This window comes from Ptychodera flava, chromosome 2, assembly GCF_041260155.1.
Source record: "Ptychodera flava strain L36383 chromosome 2, AS_Pfla_20210202, whole genome shotgun sequence".
Lineage (NCBI taxonomy): Eukaryota > Metazoa > Hemichordata > Enteropneusta > Ptychoderidae > Ptychodera > Ptychodera flava.
The window spans coordinates 50,747,356-50,770,030 of NC_091929.1; the positions used below are offsets into that span (position 1 = coordinate 50,747,356).

Sequence of the window (22,675 nt, forward strand, 5' to 3'; positions counted from 1 at the left end):
AGCTGACAACCAAGATGTAGATTGTAACACAACCTTGTACTTTATTGCAAGATGGCGACCGTGTCGTTCACTGTCAACGGTCTGATCTCAAGTCTCTCTAGTCTAAGCTCTCTACAAAGTTAAATACATCTTCAAACTTACATAATTACAAAAGTTATCACGTGGTAATTTTCCCGCCAGTCTTTGATTGTTTCTTAAGATTAAATAAGATCACACCATGGAATATCCCGTTCTCGATTTTTCTCATTGAAATCTTAACCAATAATTAATTAAACTATCACACTATCTCTTATCTGCTTCTCGTACGATCTGAGTCAATGAACTTCACACGCCTTGGCCACGTGAGGGACGCTTCGAGATAAAATCTCTACAGGGAGGGGCGTTACACTCTCCCACCTTTTTAATAACCAGCGTCCTCGCTGGTCAAAAGGAGTGACGAAGCATGGCGATAGCTGACAATTGCAATCTACTTAAAATAAAAAATACATTAATCGTAAGGCAGTGTGGTTAAAATACGCATAAATCACATATTTTACAAGTTAGCATGAAGTGTCATCATTCGTGCACCTAGAAAATTACAGACTAACATTAACGCATCTAAAATACTTACAAAATACTAATAAAATCACTAAAATACATCCAACTACAAACTCAAAGTTCAACTATTCTACATAAAATACAGAAAATCGACGAAAATCATTCGAAAATCGTAACATGTATCAATGATAATTTTCTTGAATTTGTGTGAAAGGGTGGGTTAACTGGAAGGGGGTGGACATTGAGAAGGATGACGTAATTTTGCTTGGTGTATTCTGATATCACGGTCAAAGGTTCAGGGTAACCATAGTAACGACCGTTAGGCATCACTGGGCTGTAGCAAATAGCAACTCCTGTGCCATATTCGGGGCTCTTTCTATCTCCAAAATCTTCATAAAACATAAAACACAAAAAGCAAAACATCAACACAAAACATCATCAACAACTTCAAAAACTCCAAAAACAAACGCGATAAACCTCAATATCGCCTCATCTCCAAAAACTCAATTCCTCAGGCCATTCGGTCAAATCTAAGGACCATTGTATCACTTACGGATCACTAGCACTGGCATTCCTAGCCAACTGAGGGGAGATACACAACAAAACATCCAAACTCCTTACACTTACTTCTTCAACAACAACATAACTTCAACTTCATCAAAACAAAACAAAACAACACTTCAAAAAGAAAGACGCCTCGTTTGCATACAAGTCCAGAGTATTATCCTAATAAAAGAGTGGTTTCCAAAATACCAGAAAATACAATCAACAAAACTGAAAAGTCATGCATCTTGTACGTTGTCGTCGCACTTTATGGGTGGGTGTATTCCGAAATTCTGCTCCTTATCATTGCCAGTTCATTCGTCACGTTATCAGTCCGTGTATTACAAAGCCGACTGGAAGGTGAACCACAAGCGTCGCTGACGTTGGCTGGTCGTATCTGTTCTAAACTCACACACATTACAAACTTCTTCAGCCATTTCTGTAGACATCCACTCTCTCGTCCGGTGTGTCTTCGAGGCATGATGTTTGCACCAACATCAATAATGTCACATTGCCTACCTCGGACGTCCATGTCTGTAAGCCACCCTCGTCACTCCGGTCACAGTTCACCTCCATCCGCTGTGGTGCATCTTCGATAAACAGGATAAACCGCTACATATCACCATACAGTCGCTCGTGCTGCAGGTTCAGTGGTCCTTCATCCGGGTCTGCCATCTCTCTTACACGCCCCTCGTTGACTCCACCACTAGATCTCAGAAACCTACAGCCGTGCTGCTTCAGTATCCCTGGATTCTCCGCCAAATTGTTGCGCTCGTAGTAAGGGGAATTACGAGTTGAGAGGTACCAGTCTGGATCGTAATGCTTTCAGTAACTGAAGCTGACACACCAAGATGTAGATTGTAACACAACCTTGTACTTTATTGCAAGATGGCGACCGTGTCGTTCACTGTCAACGGTCTGATCTCAAGTCTCTCTAGTCTAAGCTCTCTACAAAGTTAAATACATCTTCAAACTTACATAATTACAAAAGTTATCACGTGGTAATTTTCTCGCCAGTCTTTGATTGTTTCTTAAGATTAAATAAGATCACACCATGGAATATCCCGTTCTCGATTGTTCTCATTGAAATCTTAACCGATAATTAATTAAACTATCACACTATCTCTTATCTGCTTCTCGTACGATCTGAGTCAATGACCTTCACACGCCTTGGCCACGTGAGGGACGCTTCAAGATAAAATCTCTACAGGGAGGGGCGTTACACGAGTGCATACTTTGCTGTATTTCCGTGACAACCAGATTATCATACATCTTACAATGGTAACATGAGCATTAAATGGTCCGAGCATCGGCCGTTTTCGTCGAAAATCAACGTTTCCTTTCGACCCAGAGCGCATATGACGGGTGGAATAATATTTTTAAATCACCGAGCTCCTGGATAGCCGGTGCACTACACATACGGAGCGTGACACGTGGTCTGCAGCTGAAACTCGTCCGATGGATTCACTGAAACAGTTTATCACTTAACGCATGGATACAGCGCGGGCGGAGGCGTCTAGAAACGACCATTGTAACAGAACATTTTTACCGCATACAAAATTCCTCTTTTGGCGTGTCCTCTTTCAGGGTATTGTCAAGCCACCATAATATACTATACGAAGAAATGGAGTGTTGGCGTTGTTGAAAAGGCCACACATCATCAATTCAGATGTGTTAACCTTTTTCAATAAGTGCCCGGAGCTCTTGATGCAGATATGAAAAGAGCCACGGCCTATCTAATTCCCGTACCGCCGAATTATACTGGGCCCACCAAACAAAACGAAGGACTTGAAATTCGAGATTGAAATAAATTCAGAAAAGACAGTAGAATATACTTGTTATCAGAAGATCGGTAAATACCATTCTGTGTGCTCATATCATTTTATCTACCTGCCTAAATAACAGGCGGTATATAGTTCGCCATCGGATAGCCACCCTTAGCCTTTATCGGTGCAACCAAATGGCCTTTTAGACAAAGGAATTTTTCAGGTCTGACAACTCAAGGATGATCCCTTGTTACCTACCGACTAGTAAATTTGAAATTTCGGTTCAAATAGCTAGTTCATTCTTCTACATTAGCCGATAATTAAGCCTCGTAGCAGGGAGGTCCATACAAGAATTTCTGCAGACTAAACCTGGTTTCGCTCTTTCGTCTATTTTCATTGTCAGTACCTGATGTAGGTCTATTGACGTATCCAAGGGAAGAAGCCATAGCATGTTTATATTGCATGTATTTTAAAGATGTCAGTGTGCCGTTTTTTTAGTTATGTTACTGCTTCTTGATGAAATGACTTTTTAATGAGGAATGACAACAGAAACAACAACATATTATTCATCTTGGATATGTTAACTTTGAACCCCTAAATGTGGATGAAATATTGTAATTAAGAAGACATTTTTCTACTCGAACAAGAATTACTGATGCCACTAAAACGGTTGTTGACCACACTTATGCACAAGTAACAACAATTTTATTTGTACAGATGCACTTGCAGGGGAAATTTCTGACCATTTACTAGTTTTTGTCATTTTTAATGATTTCTTTTAAATGAAAGTGTAAATGTAAAAGCAAAGATGTTTTATTGAAGCTATAGACATAATTATAAACCTGAACTATCAATCATTAAGATATCGATCATTAAGTCTGTCAAACAAAGCATGTTCTATTTGCTAGGATTATAAAATCAAAAAATGAACCAACTACAGTGATACCGGATTCATTAAATAATCACATATTTTCTAAGGGTTGCAAATGCCACAAAAACATTTCACCTGTTATGGAAAACAGATAAGTACGAGGTAGAAACAGAAAGATAAGTGGCAAGAAATAGAAAGGTTAACGTTTGCCAAATCATTTTAAAAGTACAGATGTTGAAAAGTCATAAATTAAAAGAAACAACTATCTTTGACCAATAATTGAAATTCAATATCCTCTGTAAACTCTTTTGGAAAAACTTCTGATATTAGGAAAATTAAGACGGTGAAATATTGTTTAACTCAAAAGCTTTAAAATGAGTCCTGCAAGTGGTCGACAAGATATTAACTATACAAATGTGACAGTCCAAATTTTTGACCCAAAGACGCATTCTACGTTAAACGGTGAACGAAATGAAATCACACTTAAGTAAAAATTAACTCGATTTGAATATGAAAGAAATATACTAGAGCAGAAATAATGCCTTCACATAAGGTACCTACTTACTATTGGAGGCGGGTCACAACAAACAGCTCTGCAACAGAAAGCCGATGAAATAATGGCGATGACAGCCTCAGTGGCAGCCATTAACCCTAAAAGAGATTCTGCTACCAAACAGGCGTCCTGTAAAATGGAAGACGAGATTAAATCCACTCTGAATAGTTTGTATAAGAAGTAGTTAAACACGAGGAGTCATGGGCGTAGTCATCTCAGGCGCGGCTATATTTTATTACCATTTGCGGTGTTGTTAAACAAACACGATACGGAACTAATTTAGGGTCATTAGATAATAAAGTTATGTCGTTTTGATCCGCAAATGTAAGCTCCTCTGGTTTTCTTTTCAGTTTATGCACTTGTTTTTTGAGTAATTTTTAAGATTCCAACGTTCAGCTAAGGGCACCTAACAATTTTGAAAAATTTGAAAAATACGAAGATCCAATTATCCAAAATTAGTTCCAATCGTGTTAACAATATAATAATCTGAAGTGTCTTGCAGTGAATTAATGTATACTTTTAACATTAATTTCAAAAAAGCTTCAAACGGACTGATGGCTTTCTCTGGCAAGAGATATCAATATTATATATTTTAATGAAGCATAAAACAAACACTACTATCATAAACGATTGCTGGACAACAAAATAAACATAAGAAAAGTGACACCCCTAACCAATTGCAACAAATACACTAAAATTTGATTTACAGTACTCATGTTTTGTATACCCTACGCTAGACTCTCCACAGTCGCTGTGCCTTGTTTTGTGCGCGCCCACGTGGGCCTGCATTCGAAGGCTACGCTGTGCAGCTGTGAGCACGTGATGCCAGACACAGCGACTGTCGGTTCTTGCAAGGGTATGAATATTCATAAGGGTAGTGACGTCAAAAGAAACACCTATCTAACTGTGCGGAGAGAATATATACTAGTAGCTGGTAGACTTATATACGCGGTATGTTTTTATTTTTCATTTGTAATTTTATTTTGCCATGGTACTTGCCAATTTTTTTGATTAACGGATGTGTGGTGTTCTATAAAGTACCCGGATCAGGCAGAAATCTGACCGGTCGCTTGCAAGAACGTCCAGACCCTGGGATTCGTGTCGCGTCTCTGAAGGGCGCGCCCGTGTTCCAACAGGGAAGAACGCAAATCGCAGGGTCTCTGCCAGACTAACCCTACGCATATACATTAGTTATTTTCAAAGAGTACACCTTTCCAAAATTCCTACACCATGGCATATATTATCATTGGTGTTTACAGAAACTAATTCCGATGGAACTGCCAAAATTTCTACTTTTTTACGACTTTAAAAAAGCTTTGACGTACGGCAATAAAAGTCCAGAGCGTGACATTCAGAAAACAATCCACTCTCGAAACGCACGCACTATACAAATAAATTACTTGGGTCAGGTCACCATCTTCAATTTTGATGTAAGTGGTGACGTCGAATGAAAAGGAGATACTTTATTCAGGCAATCAAGGCTTAAATGATTTCCGCTCTGTTTTTACAATTACTCATTTCTCGAACACAATCAAAGTTCATAAGTTTGTAGAAAGACTGTCACATTTCTTTATACGCTGGGTCACAGTTTTTTCGAATACTTACATAATAAACGTAGTCATCATTGCCATACTCTTCTTGGGATATCATTGCTACACTTGCTGACAAAAGTACAGGCGCAAACAGAGAGGCTGACACCACCGAAAGAACCATGAACGTTATAATCTGTCAATATGGACGAAGAATGCTAATCATTGGAGATGGTTCTATTCACTTTGACTGCAATACCATAAGTTTGTATACAAAATTTCCAACACATTCATTTTATTTAACACTTATATCCGTGACATTTTATATAAACGTTGTAATTAGCAATACTGTCATGGATGAATCTATATTGTTATTCAGATATTTTAACTGTTCAAGTAAGTACTACTAGTTTATATTAATTATCGCACACAATTTTGAAATCAATGTCCATATATCATTATAACTCACCAATCCATTGGTCTTCTAAGATGCAGATATCAGTCCCAGTAAACCACTGACCATGAACTAGAAATAGTTAGTGATTGATGGCCGTTATTAAAAGAAACAAGAGCAAAACCCATTCCTGCTTCTCATACAACCCTCGATATTAAAGTACAATATCGGATTTTAGTCTTGTTAAGAATAAACTTCTACATGCTCAGTTGAAAAGCCAAGGCATGATCTACTGCCAAATAATGGAAAATTCGAAGAAGAAGCAATTACTATTTACACTCTTTCATGGTTAGAATACAGGGAAGGTAGCCAACTAATCACATATTCTAGTTTGAAGTAGTCATTCTAGTCTACCACTATACGTACGTCAATGTGAAAAGTAGCCCTGCATGTAATGAAAAAAACTTTTCACAATTATGAATACTTTTTCGGTCGGCAAGCACATTTTCCTGCATAGAATAACAGTTCCTCACATTGACAAATATGTGTTGGTGGAATGTTATCTCTGCTCAAATTGATTCTGAAGTGAGGACCAATGGTTCTGTTGTAATACTTAAACACGAGGATTATATTGAAATACCATGCATGTCACTACATGTCTACGAGAGTTCATATACAGGTCACCCTTACTTGTGCAATCCACTGTGTATGACTCACTGTGTACGCTTGCTTTTTGCAATCCGCTTACACGTTAGCATTTATGTTCCTACCACTGAGCCATAGCAACGGCCACTGACACATTAATGCTAACGTGTAAGCGGTGCTAACGTGTAAGGTAAAAATTCTTACGTCACAAATAACATATTATTCTTACTACTGCTTTACTCTATCTTTCAGCTGTATCTTGACTGGCTTGCAATTGAATATGCCTATGTCTCCTAACATGCTTTGGTTTGTTTGTTTAGGACTACCGGGCTTGACATCCTCCTCAGCCCTGATTACTATACCCATCCCACAAGCGACTTCTCATCCAAGAAAATTATTAATATGGTCTCCCTCAATGACGTATACCTTTGTACGCTATATTTTACACTTGTTCTTTATATCGACAATGAGCCATCCTGTGAGTTCAGCTTACCTGCTGGGTTGATAAGATTGGTATCTGGGTTTCAAAGTTGCTCACTTTTGAATGCGTTTTTTGTTTGTTTTTTTTGTTTGTTTGTTTGTTTTTTTTGTTTTGTTGTTTTCTCAGAGATAACGGTGATGTCGGCTCCGGAAGTTAATTACTTTTCCGTTAATCTTCAAATTTACCTGCCAGTCAACCTGCCTTTTTCCCTATCTGGAAACTTCTCCCAGGAAAAGTGATTGTTTTACTGACCAACCTTCATAAATATTTCGGGGTAGTGACCTTTTTGCCCTCTTTACTTCTGCAGACAGCTCCAAAGTGTCCCTGTACTGCGGCATTTTGTAATATGACTCATTTTGTAATAACTTACGCAAATGTAATAAGGGTATCAGCATTTTGTAATAAAATGGTCTACGCATTTTGTAATAAGGGTATCAGCATTTTGTAATAAAATATTGTTTACGCGATTTGTAATAAGGGTATCAGCGTTTTGTAATAAAACGCGTTTTGTAACATTAGTTAACGCATTTTGTAATAATTATAAACATCCGCTGATATTGTAGGTATTTCAAAATGCTTTGTGGTTTTATGAATACGTAAAAATGTAACAGCATATAATGATGTCGAGATTATATCTCACTACCAGTACTAGGTTATCATAATAACGTCAGATGAAGGGGTCTGTTTTCAACTGATTCCCAGTATTAGGCCAACAATTATGAGTGTAATTGTTAGTAAAATAATCGTCCACTGGCGTTGGTTTCCTTATTTCAAGAGTCAATTCAACTTTTAACACTGTTACGAACGGTTCAGAACAAGTGATTACGTACTTCTACCAAATCAACCTCAGCGGGCGTTGTTCGGACAATTTGTTAAAGGGACATTAGCTGTAACTTTTGACTAATTTTTCACTACTCTGTTTCAATGTATCAACTACAGAATTTTACTATAATCCGATCATCATGACCAATGCCCGGTGTCCTGCTTGCCAACACAGCCTGTATATGTGAAATGACCATTGTTATTGTTGATAAATGTATTCTAGTCCGGACCTGAATACAAAATTTAAACAATAACAATGCAGATTATACTCATATAGGGTATATTTATGAGCTAAATATTAGGAATTTCTCCATGGTTCAGGGATTCAAACCAGAAACTGCAGATGATACACAGAACAAACAGAATAAAAAAATGACCAAAAGTTACAGCTAATGGATCTCTAAGTCAGTTTGACTTTTTGTGAAACCAAATGTCAGGCAGCTGGAACTACATTAAGGTAACGTTAACGACTCTGCTCTTTCCCTGAAACATTTTTTTCAACCCATATTGCCCAGTCAAGACAACAAGGTCACCCCTTAGTGTATTTTACTTTCAAGTACATGTAGCTGAAATATATGTATCTTTTTACTTGTAAACCAGAAATGGATCGCTTCTGGGCAAATAAATCCACATGTCAGTATGACGGTTCAAATTGATATAGGTACATCAGTCACATTTACTTTTTCAGACTCTTTATTTCATTCAAGACATCAGCTTACGTGGGAAAACAAGGTCAAACTGTCTTCCATATTAGCTGTCGATCATGATTGGCAACTCTCTACAGATTTACGTTTTATAAAACTGATCAAGTATACGTGATTGCTCATAGCACTGTTCTAACTCTGCGCAGTTTATCACAAGACGTTTCGTACACCTTTTCTATAAAGAGCAACTGGATATTTTTAACAAAATTACCACGCACAGCCGAGTATATTCTTTAAATTTATATTGCACGTCAAAATTGAGGCCGAGATGCACTTTTGTGACAGGAAACTGCTTTCTCATTGATAATGCTCTTCATAATCGGATTACCGCTAGCTGAAGACATGCTCTCACTAGTAACATTTTCACATATATGAAGCGCGATGTCATGACATTTTGTTAGAAAAAGTGAATTTAACATAAAACGGCCGGATTAAAGTGGAAAATAAACGTACGAAAGGTTGCAGTATTTTAAGCAACTTCTATACGTATGATATGTGTTTCTCTAAAGTTTATTGTCGATGATTTACGGTAATAAGAGGAGGGCACCTTAATATGCTGTCAGTTGATATTTATCAAAATATACTGAAACAAATCATTGACAATGACATAGTCTCCACTTGTAATTGGGAATTTGTCACTGGAAGTGACTAAAATTGAAGTCGATATGATGCACATGAAACAAGGAATGCGGGCCCAAAGCCCTGTCTGTGACTGATGCCCTTTTTGATTAAAATTGTAAACAGGTAGTGGCATACGCTTATATCCTTTTACCAAGTTTGACAGAATTAGGTATGCCATGCTCCGGATTTTTAAATGTCAAAATTCAAATTTATGCAAGAAACTGGTCTAGGCATGTCTGAGTAATGGCTCTTGACATAAAAAGTCAGAACACCAGATGTGAACCAAAAATGTCCTCATGTTCAGTAAAGAAGAGACTTCCTATAATTAGCTATTGATACTGCTAAATGCCTTTCTTGACTGTTAAATCTTTGTATGATCAACATCTGTAGCAAGTGTCATCAGATTTAGTGCAGTCATTCAGAATATAGATCTCTCATTACAAACATTGTTTTCCTATTCAGCAAATCTGGGGTGCCACCCTAATCACAAAAGGTCATTAAATAAGTCAATAAATAATTTATCAACAGGATGTCACTATTCAGTTTTACACTACTGGAAGATCAATATCTGTACCATGTTTCATAAAATTTGATGCAGGATTTCTGGACGTATAACACTAATAAGGAAAAGTCATGAAATATGCAAATTAGCAATTAATTAACATTATACTGATAAATGTACTTATACACAGTTAAAGCAACATTCCAACTTTTCCCCACACAGAAACTGGGCAATTTGGATTATTCATACCTATCTTAATCCTACTGTTCGTAATGTTTATGTCGTAAACACATCTATCGCACACTTTTAACACCTTTCCCGGGATCTTGAACCCGTTGGTCAAAATTGACTGGTCTGGCCTTTTTGATCCCCCTCTTAAAATGCTTGGATAGTTGACTTGGAAAACGATTAAAATTAAAAGTTTCATTAGCAATTAAGCCAAACACCGGAAAACACATAAACATGGCTCATTACGCGTTCTCATTAGGTGAAAAAGTTGAGGCCCTCGATGACTGTTACTGGTGGACAAGGGTGCAGTGAAGAAAATAGTTGCAGTTGAAGAAGGACCGTGTCAGTATCTTGTCGGGTTCAACGGTTGGTCAGCAAAATGGGACAGAATTGTCGATGAAAATAGCACTAGGCAAAAGCCTTAACATTCATTCGGACACCAACAAAACCAAACAGATTAAAACCACCTCAGGATTTCAACAAATATAGTCGTAAAATGTGACTACGCTACATCATGAGACACAAACAATCGCAACAACACCAATTCAAAGAAAAGTCAAATTGGACTCCACGAACAGCAAAAACACAAAAACCTGAAAGCTATCTGAAGCTGCTAAACTCGCACTTCTAGAGATACCCTTTCAAACAAGGAAACAAAACATGTCGCGTGCCCAAAGAATCGCGATAAACCAGCTTGCAAACAGTAGACAAATTACCATAAAACCCTTCGACAAGGGTCGGGTTTTCGTCTTGGTCAACACAAAAGATTACGTACACGAATGCGAAAGGCAATTACGCAACACTAAGTATTATACACAACTAGCCAGTGACGACACAGAACAAACAGTAAACAAAGTACACGAACTATTAACTACATGTACGAGAACAAACGCATCGATCATGATACTTGTAAGTATCTTGATCCAGAAAACATAAAATCCGTACCCCGCAGTGGTACTTATTGCCTACTAAAATTCACAAACCTCGGCAAAAATCTGAGAGACACGCTAATCAAAACAAAATTTACTGAAGTAAAGAAACATAGAACAACAAACTGACCACTAAACGGACTCACACGAGACCCAAACATTAATATACTTGCCTCGCTACTCGAAGAGCAAGACCACTAAAATGCATTAAAATAATTTTTCACAAACACAAACTAAGGAAAGAATCTACACTGCGACTGATGAGAAACCATCAAAGGGCCACTCTATCAACTTTGTAACACAATAGGTCCGGCTGCGTCTCGCCATAAGCTTTCCCCACACAAACAATACATAACCGTACACAATAATCCAAACTTCCCTACAAATATCCGAGACGAAACAAACATTTTATTAACACAAACAATCAAAAGAATGTAGGAACACAGTTTTGAAACGAATCAAACACAAACTCGACACAAAAACATTTTGGATAGTTAGGTGGGGAGCCTCTTTCACACTTTTTACATACATAGAATGTATTTTCAAAGAGGAGACTCGCAGTCCAGTTGCTGTGATGTACTTTAAGAAAAATTAAGACGTTTACAGGAAAATTCAGTTTAGGCTACCCTCGGCTTTTCCAGTAACCGCGAGTTACTGGTAGTGGTAGCCTGCGGTAATTTATGCACTCAAATACGATCACGGACGTACCACGCACGTACAAATACCACGATAGTAAGCTTACGATGTTGTGTGGGCCGCTGTGTGCATGTTTCATTCACAGCGTTACCGACGAACATATCACTGCACACGGGCACGAGCTTTAATAGGCGGCTTCAAATTGTCCCTTTCCAATGAACGTTAGTGTTGTATTTGTAGTGACATGTGTGGAACCAACTAATTTGTCATGCTTTGTAAAGAGTAAGTGACATGTGTGGAACCAACAAATTTGTCCGCATGCTTTGTAAAGAGTAATTTTAATTCATTGCTCTCGTGTGGGGGGTTCTCAACCTGATGTAATCGCAAATCCTCAGATTTCCATCTGATATACAAGAAAAGTAAACTCATGAATTTTAATAGACGGGTGGCTAAGACCAATTTCATTCAAGATTGGTCACAGCCACCCGTCAAAGTGTGTGTGGGGAAAAGTTGTCATGAAGATGAGCTCAACATCTATACCAAGTTTCAACAAATCTGAAGATGTTTTTCTTGACGTATCAGTCTAATTATAAAATTCATTACATATGCAATACACAATTAATTGACATGATATGATTAATGTTTTTGCATGCTACTACAACACTTTGAGATCAACCTCTGTACCGAGTTTCATCAATTGGTGCAATATTACTGGACACAGCACACTAATTAGGAAAGTTCATTAAATATGCAAATTAGCGATTAATTGACAAGAGACTGCTGAATGTCTTTGTTAGCTATTACAACACTTTGAGATCAACATCTATACCAAGTTTCATCAAATTTGCTGTCGTATTTCTAGACATATTTCCTTAATTACAAAAATTCATAAAATATGCAAATTAGCAAGTAAATGACATGATCCTGCTAACTACCTTTGCATACTGTTACAGCTCTGGTATATCAGCATCTCTACCATGTTTCATCGAATTTGAATGGGTATTTCTTGACTTTGTAACCTAATTATAAAAATTCATCAAATATGCAAATTAGCTATTAAATGACATGATCCTGCTAACTTTCTTCGCATACTATTACAACTCTGGTATATCAGCATCTCTCCCATTAGTCCAGTCAATTTAGGGTTTAACCTAGGACTAATTGCAACAGAAATTATTTCTTCACCATGACCTTTGGAAAGGTCTCACTAATGACATATTAAAAGTATAGGAAAATATAAGGGGTGCAAATTGGTTAAATTTGCATATATTCAAATTAGCTATATATCGCCTTTAAAATGACTGCTATACTCACATTTTGGGCATGTAAACTGAATTAAAGTGACTTTTTTCACTGCAACACAATTTAGTAAGGTTCAACAAATTAATTTCTAAATGTCTTCAACAATAAAGAATATGCAAATTGAGTAATTTGCATATATTCACAGTTTTTCCACTATTTCAGACAAAATGAATGTTTAAGCTCATATTTAAACAATTTTTTTTCTCTATGAAATTGTTAAGGTTTTGCAAGAATTACCTAAAACAAAAGAGGTTGACCTAAGTTGCATGCATATTTGCATATTTTAATACAAAAGGCCAAACGGTCTTCTGAATACAACAAGCCTACAATAGCTTCCATTGACATTTTCTTGTTATTCAGAAATGCAATGAATAAAGGGAAGAGTTTCAGAGCATTACTGTTTAAATAAGAGGAATCAGAATTCTTTCTTTGGATATTCTTCTTTCTTTTACGACGATAAGGTTATTCATAAAAAATCATTGGACGTGCTCAAGTTTTTGACATCAATTGTCATTTTAAGTCATTTTCTCCTACAACATGTTCGATTGCAGTAAAATTTTTGAAGGAATATTTTATGCTTTTGGTCACTATCTTCAATGATTATGGAAATATTCAGTTACTAATAAATGGTTCACCACACTTAACAGTTGTGCCTGTGAATCATCCTTCTCATTATTAAACTATCATTAGTATAAATACGAACATCATTTGAATCACCATGATGATAGTGGTGATGACAATTATTATGATGGTCATTATCATATCAAAATTTCTTCCTCTTCCTCTCTGTTTACATCTTCCTCTAGGTGGTTCATTTGTTTACAGCCAGAATCCTTTCGTTGACAACAGAAAGTCTATATTTTGCTTTCTGTCGGGGTTATTCATGTTGCTGCAGTTCATTGTAGAACCCATAAGTATGGGGAAGGATTACTCAATGAAAAGATATGAAGCATAGGATGATATAATTGTACTGCGTATCATATCAGATCTCAGATGTGCAAGTATCACTCATGGGGCTGTTATGTAATGGACTTCCCATTTGCAGATTATTAGACTTTTGTATTATTACCAATAAGATCGATCACTCAAGGAATTGAGAGTCTGGCCAATCTGAGGTGAGACTTCCATAAGGTTCAAAATACAGGATAACCAATTTTATGATAATTTGATGTCAAAATTTGATATCCTAATTGATAAACTCGTTAACGGCAGCTTCTGTGATGCAAATCCCTTCACATCTTGGTTTTCTTGTTTCACGGTCATGAAAATTTGAAAGAGCAGCTAGACCATGTAACATTATGAAAAGTATCTAGATTTGCTTTTACCAGTGATTTAGATTATGATGATTCAGTCAACAGATTTTTTCAGTTTTTCCTCAAATGCTATGGCTGTGTACGGCAAGATTAAACAGGAAATCTCTCTCTTCAGTCCACTATATGACTTTATATTGATTTTCAATTGTTGTCTTCACGAAATTTCAAAATTTTGAGAAATGCAGTGTCCTTTGATTATTGTAATGTCTTTCAGCTGATAAAGGAACAGCTTTCCTTATCCATATTTCATGATAATTGGCAGTATAGTATAACAATTGTACCCCTATAACATCATGATCATTATAATTTATTTATCATTATTATCATAAATTTCTGTATGTGGCATGAACAGGCAAGTTGCACACAGTCAAAAGTATATCTGATTTACCAGTGACCACACAACCTGGTCTTTAATTACATTTTACCAACACTTAATCTATATTAGTAATACGGGTAAGGGTGAAAATAAAAGAAAATAGGGCTGAAATACAAATTTTCTTCAGCCTCCTTTAGTACAAAGTGTTGGTTATTTGGCCAAGCATTTTGGTATGCATTGAGAAAATCCAAATCTTCCAGTAAGTTCCCAATGTTATTGACATTATGCAAATTCTCTAGATAATTGAAATGAACTATACGAATCAATAATTGTTTATGTTTACAGGGCTTTTCATTCTGTAGGCCCCATTAGTATATAATCATTAAAATGAGTTAAAATACACAGAAAATAAATAACCATGTCAATTTTTTGTACTGAGCAAAATGTTCATTCAAGTTATAAAATGGACATCTTTCGATAGGAAGAATTTAAAGTATTAAATAACTTAAACAAGTAGTGTCTCTTTATGTAACTTCTCATTTTACTGATAACATAATTAATTAAAATAAGTTGACGTCAATTTGAAAAATTAAAGAAAATTATTTTAATGGTCATCATATATGATTTATGCACATGAGGAATCGCTCAAAATTAGGTAAAATATATTTAGCAATGTTAGTAAAAACTTCCAATCTCTCTTTACGATATTGTAAAACCTTTCAAGTTTCAATTATTACATTTAATGCAGTGTAGGCATTTCCTATGAAATCTTTTAAAATTAGTCCTTTGCACAATGTAGATTGTATTAGGCTTTGAATATACCTTTCTTGGACCTTTTAAGTATTTAAGGTGAAGAAATAATTCATGTTCCAATTAGAAAAAGGAAGTGACATGGTTGACTTATTGGACAAATGCAAATAAGAATTTTTTTATCGCTGTAAGATATATTTGAAAACATTCCCTGAACTGAAAACAAGAAAATGATGTTACATAGTCATTACAATGTCAGCTTATCTCTTTAATCACTTTCGTAAACAGATTATCAGCACAAGGTTTGTATAGCATCTATGACCCATTTAGCATTTGGGTAAATTAGCTGTCTTATGCATAACTTCATTAAATGCACTTTTCGCGATCCCTGGGATCGCCTTTGTTCTAGTCTGTAAGTGAATGATTGAGGTGTAATAGCCTTTTGTTTTCAATTGAAATTGTAATCTGGTTGGTAAATTTTCTGATGAGAAAATCTGGTGCCAACACAGGCCTTTAAACTTGCGATATGTAACTTCCATGACCCTACTAAAATTTAGTTGTAATGATCTCCGTTATTTTTTAACATTATATATAGTCATTTATACAATAGGTCAAAAAAGGGAAAAGTAAAGTGGTAGGAGGGGCACATTGCAGTTATGTAAAATGATGAATCTTTAATGATTTCATGCACTGCCTAGAAACACAAAAAGTACATTAAATAATCAAATTGCTTGAATTAAATATCAATTTGCTGAATATATTTTTAAGAAATATATTAACAGCAACGATTTTGTTCCCTTTTCTAAGTTTTATATTTATTCAAATTATGCACTCTCTCCCCTCTTAATAGTAATTTTGTTTGTCATTCTATACATTCAATACAGAGTGGAAACAAAAACTACTTGTTGTGTAGATTAAATATAATTTTTAAGTGAAATGCAGTGGCAGCCATACTTGATTTAGGCAAATTAGGAATATTTCTTGGGCGATAAAATGTATTCAAAAATATTGCCTATACAAAAATTAAGATAAATGCATACATTACTTGAACATAATGTCGCATTTTTCTCAATTCAATATGCATATTTCTTTTATCAGTGAATGTATTGCTCCCATTATCCGTTTATATCTATACAAATTAGGTAATGTTATAAATCTTAGATTGTATTGGACTTTTAGTATGTCATTCTAGGACCTCTCTAAAATACACAAAGAAAAATTAATTCTATTGCAGTCAGAAGTAGCTTGTATAGTTATTAATTAGGGACATACAAAGAAAAACGAAGTGTTGTTGCGGCCATATTGGATTTATGCAAATGAGGAATATTTCTATGACGACAAAATATTTCAATCAACATTGCCTGAACAAAAAACAATGCAAATAAGCCCAAAACCCGCATATATCATGTTTAGCCGATATATTTAAAGTAGCAACATTCTATCAGCACCTAGTTTGTAACCATAATCTTTTTACATATATGCAAATTAGGCATTGTTTACATTTCTAGATTGTACGAGGCTATTAGTATGTCATTGTAGGGCTTCTCTGAAATACACAATAGATAAATAATTCTATTGCTGTCAGAAGTAGCATAAAAATAGTTATTAATTGGGAAAAATACAAAGAAAAGTGAAGGTTGTGGAGGCCATATTGGATTTATGCAAATTAGGAATATTTCTATGAAGACTAGATATTTCCATCAACATTACCTAAACCAAAAACAAGGCAAATAAGCCAAAAACCTGCATAACATATCATGTTTAGCCAATTATTTTTAGAAGAAATATTCTATCAGCACTTAGTTTGTACCCATAATCTTTTTACATCTATGCAAATTAGGCACTGTTTACAATTCTAGATTGTACTAGGCTTTTAGTATGTTATTCTAGGACTTGTCTATAATACAATGTGAAAAAATTATTCTATTGCTGTCAGTAGTGGCTTAAAAATAGTTATTAATTCGAGAAAAACTAAGAAAAATGAAGTGTTGTGGCGGCCATATTGGATTTATGCAAATGAGGAATATTTGTATGACGACAAAATATTTTCAACAACATTGCCTAGACCAACAAGGAGGCAAATAAGCCAAAAACCCTGATCAAAAGCATGTTTAGCCACATATTTTAAGTAGAAACCGTCTATCAGTGACAATTTTATACCCGTGAGCCCCCTTTACATTTATGCAAATTAGGCACTGTTGCACCCCTTAGATTTTATTATACTTTTAGTATGTTATTTCTAGGACCTTTCCAAAATGCATGGTGAAGAAATAATTTCTGTTGCAATTAGTCCTAGGTTGAGCCCTTTTTTGGCTTAGATTGACTGGACTACATCTGAGGCGTTTCATCGAGGTTTAATGGGTATTTCTTGACTTTGTAACCTAATTATAAAAATTCATCAAATATGCAAATTAGCTATTAATTGACATAATCCTGCCAAATGCCTTTGCAGAAAGTAACAGCTCTGGTATGTATACATCTGTAAGAAGTTTCATTAAATTTGAGTCAGTATTTTTCGAAATATAAGTGGAATTATGAAAATTCATAATTTACGCAAATTAGCAATTAATTGACACAATACTGACAAATGTCTTTATGTGCTATTAGACCTGTGTGTGACCGACATTTGTACAAAGTTTCGTCAAATTTGGTGCTATCTCTTAAAAACAGAGCTCTATTTTCAAAAATCACTAATTATGCAAATTAGCACTAATTATGCATGCCACACCCAAAACAATGGAAGTGCATATGTATGCCATAGCGCATTATTCTTATACCAAGTTTGGCCCAGACAAGTCTGAGATATCTTCGTGGACGGACGGACGGACGGACAGAACCCAAACCATAAGTCCCCTCAGACTTCGTCCGGGGGACTAATAAACACTGACGTGAAGCAGCCAATTAAAATACTGAACGATAATTTATTTTAATATACAAGGACGAAATAAAGCTCTATCGACAGACCTGCCACTTTTCCTTGTATGTAAAAGGTGACACTTCATATCTACTGAGCCATGGTTGTGTTTTCTCCAATGGTAAAATTTGTCTAGCCAACGAGCTAGAATAAGCTGCCCTGCAATATTATGATTAAGCTAAATTTGACTCGCTATCCTTATGGTTATACCTGCCAAATATCTGCCATTATCATTAAATGATAACAGCCACAGAAAGATAGATAGACAGACAGACAGACAGACAGACAGACAGACAGATAGATAAACAGGCATACTCAGGCACTCTTTCCTCCCTACCTACCTCCCTACCAACATAGATGCAGAGATACATACAGAGGCCTACATACATACATACATACATACATACATACATACATACATACATACATACATACATACATACATACATACATACATACATACATACATACAGACAGACAGACAGACGCATACTCAACAGGTCAGATATACTTCCGCTTTAGTAGCTAAACAAATTAAATCACTAAAACATCAGATTATTCTCTCATAATTTTTCACCTTCGAACAGTCGTAATACATTTACCTTCGTTTCTTTTATCAGAAGTTATTTTCAAAGTACAGTATGGAGTTTCGCTCACAACATTGACGTGCCTGCCGGTGACAGACGTCGCGCTAGGGGTTTCCTCCATGTAAGCCATTCAATGACGCAATGTTGATCATCAAAGTATAGGGGTTACCGCATGCCCGTTACGTGCCCGTTTTTACGGGAGCTCGATATTATTGTTTGCGAAGGCAGATGTATAATAATTTATTTTATGTCATTATATTTTATTTTATCTGAGTATGAACCTGTAGATTACTGGTTGTCTGCAATACATCAGAAACAATGTCGTTATCCTCTATTTAATAAATCAACTGAGTATGTATACCAATGATTCTCTCAAATATATGACAATAAACCAGTCGAAATCTAGTAGTTACCTGCCTCAGATGATCAGTTTGTAAAAAATTGATTGACAGCTATCTAAAATTAAGTCTTTCTAACTTGAAATTAAAGTCAGGGAGCGATCAATTTTTTGTACTTACTTACCGAGTAAACACACACTTTGTAATACCATTCCAAAGTCAATAAAATATCTGTTAATGCTTTAAAACTGGGAAACGTTTTTAAAATTATTACAAAATGCGTTAACTGTTATTACAAAGTGCGAATTATTACAAAATGCTGATACCCTTGTTACATTTTGCGTAGACAATTTTTTATTACAAAATGCTGATACCCTTGTTACAAAACGCGTAGACTGGTTTATTACAAAATACTGCAGACGTTATTACAAAATGCGTCAGTTATTACAAAATGCTGATACCCCCTATTACATTTTGCGTAAGTTATTACAAAACACGTCAGTATTACAAAATGCCGCAGCACAGTCTCGTTTAGTTGCATTTATTACACCCCTTTCCTTGGCCGGGCAATCACCTCATTCGTGTTTACGGCCAAACCTATTGCAGGAACCTCTGGACTTTACCTCCTCTTTACTTCTATGGTGGTTTTACCAGCCCGAAATTTGCTTTTGCCTTTCTGTGCAACTTCATCTAAAGTCTTGGCCTTTCCTTCTGCCGCTACTTAGTGGGTCACTGTTTCAGAATACATTGTCATGTCTACAACTTTTTCTATGTTGGCTTTACACTGTAGTTTCCGTGACAGTTCTTTATCCTGAATGCCAAAGATTAACTGATCTCTGATGTGTTCATCCCTGTCACTGTACTCACATTTGTTGACTATATGGTAAAGATCTCTCACATATGCCTCCACGGTTTCCCCTGTTTTTTTACGCGACGACGGAAACGTGCCCTTTCGTGTTTTTCTTTCGAATTCATGAGACAGAGAAGGGATGAGAATTTGTCATAATAATATATTGATGTACGATAGAAAATTAAGAAATAAAAGGTTGTAGGCTTCATCATAAACGTAAAGCTTACAATGTAAAGACTAATGTTGAGGGTACCGGGTGTTATCTATGTGATCGTGGGTCTTTGGCGTTCACCAACGGCTGAGAGGTACGTCGAGATCATTGACAGAGTAGAGACTCGCAATATAGTTGAAGATCAGTTGATGGTGATTTGTTGCTGTAGTGTAAGGTTACACGTAATAGATGCCCGGCTGATGATATATTGCATAGAGCTTTATTAGATAACACTCCTATCACTAATAAACTAATGATCCCTGATTTGGAAAAAGTAATTCGGATATTCTCTTTTCGGAAAGTACGTTCATAATTTTCTCCCATTGCGCATCAAACATATTAAATTTACATATTTTGCATCAATCATACAATTATTAAATAATATGCCATATCGTGTACTTTTCCCAGCGTCTTGAAGTGGGAATTGAGTGTCAATGACCCAATCCACTCTTTACAACGTTGGCAATTAGGTATCAATGACGCAAACATAATCATATCCCCTACATGACATTTTTCTAAAGATGAAATAAAATACTTATCATTACCTGACCTCGAAATTACAACATAATATTCAAGGCACGGGCAACTTTAGTCTGTAACAAGGGTATTGCAAACAGTATACCACACAAACCTCGATGAGACGAAACTGTTTATTACAACTGTTTAGCTACAAAATGTGTACAAAAACAGAAAAGGCATTTTGGGTATTTTTAAATCTCATCTGAAAAAAATTAACTTGTCCACTGTAATGTGTGCAGTCTGCTAAGATGTTACAGCATTCCTTTTCTGGCTGTATTCTGCAGTTTTAAAATAACTCAGCTTCATTTTACAGCGGTTTCTCTATTTTCCTGAAATATAGAAATGACCAACAAATCTGAGTCGGGGAAAATTCTGCTGTATTTTTATTTTTCGAAAATGTTCTTGTAAATGAAATAATTATCGAAGATTAGAGTCAAGACAGTTTGGAAACATTTCACCGAAATTTCACTTTCCATGGAAGTGAGTGTTCTCAAGTTGGGTGGAATATAAGGTAATAATATAATATGTTGATTGTATTGACGTTAATTAAAGTTCGTTTAATAATTCAGCCTCATAATTTTAAAAAGATCATGTTTGGACTTTCGTTTGTCACAGCAACACGTTTAAAAACTTGGGGGTTTCAATGCTTCAGTTAAGGTGGAAATGCATGTTGCCAACACAGTTTTTAAAGGAATAATTCTCCTCAAAGATGACAAGAAAACCCGCTCATACCATACTATTTTAAAAAGCAGACACTCTAAAGTTTAGAATGGTAGCATTACTTCACTTTGGGGATGGAGTGGGAGTATATTTGGGGCAAAGAACCTCAATTTTGATATTATTGATAAAAAATTAATATAAGTCAGAAACTTTACGATTTTTTAAATGTAATATTTCACGTGAAAGAAGAGAATATGTAGAAAAAACGACCAATTTATCTTGCGTCATTTATTCCTTATTCTAAATGGCAAGGGTTGAAAACTGACACTCAAAAAATTATTAAAATCATGATTAGCAAAATTTAAATGCCTCTTATTCAGAATGAGAGAATTCTATTGCCAAACAAAAAAGTCGTTAAATAAAAGCTTTTATATATCATTTAAAGAGCATAATGTGAAAATTTCAGAAAATTTGACCCAGCCAGAGTGGAGTTAAATTCTTTGGAAGTTTTGAAATTGGGAGCAAAAAAGGCCAGCGAGGAATCGGATGATTTGCATACATTTGCATAAATTAAAACGTCTTTATAACCTTTTTTTATTTTTTATTTATTTTTTTTTTTTTGCAAAATATTCTGTGTTGGGTGCAGCGCACCCTTAAGCTGGTTAAATAACTCTTCGGCTACGCTTTCGATCCCTCTTGCTCATAATTTAGAAAAGTACCTTTCTTCTTACTCAACAAGAGAATTTTTCCGACACATACACATATCTTACTTACCATGAGTGTGATCTGCTTCATATTCTTCAATCTTCGTAACAAGCTTTCCTTTCTGCATTCGCTTAAACAATTTCTTCATGTAGTTTACATTATTGCTGCTGATAATTCCCTTGTCCTCTAGACTCTTGAAAATATCTGTGGCGTTTTTCATTCCCTAGAGTTCCCTTGGAGGAATGTCGTCATCTACGAAGGTTTTAATCTTATCGAGGTCATCTCTTCGGCAACGATCACTTAAATACACATATAGTAGCGCCAGTGGTTTGATTTCACGTTCCGCCATTTATTCTCTCTGTAAAGAGATGGAGGGAAACCAAATTACAGACAGTTTGTTAGGAGCTCTTGTGACATAGTGGTTGTAAGCATCAAAGAAGAAATTCGCA

At 35.7% G+C, this 22,675-nt stretch overlaps 1 protein-coding gene and 1 long non-coding RNA gene across 2 annotated transcripts in view; both read right to left on the reverse strand.

The window, feature by feature from the left end:
- LOC139148903 (uncharacterized) overlaps positions 1-22,675 on the reverse strand; it is a 185,112-nt gene that overhangs the window by 54,616 nt on the left and 107,821 nt on the right. The window lies entirely within an intron of this gene.
- LOC139148888 (uncharacterized) lies at positions 4,319-6,325 on the reverse strand. The gene is made up of 3 exons (XR_011556030.1): positions 6,269-6,325; positions 5,876-5,995; positions 4,319-4,399 (listed from the first exon to the last, which is right to left on the reverse strand). It is a non-coding gene; the product is annotated as an uncharacterized lncRNA (long non-coding RNA).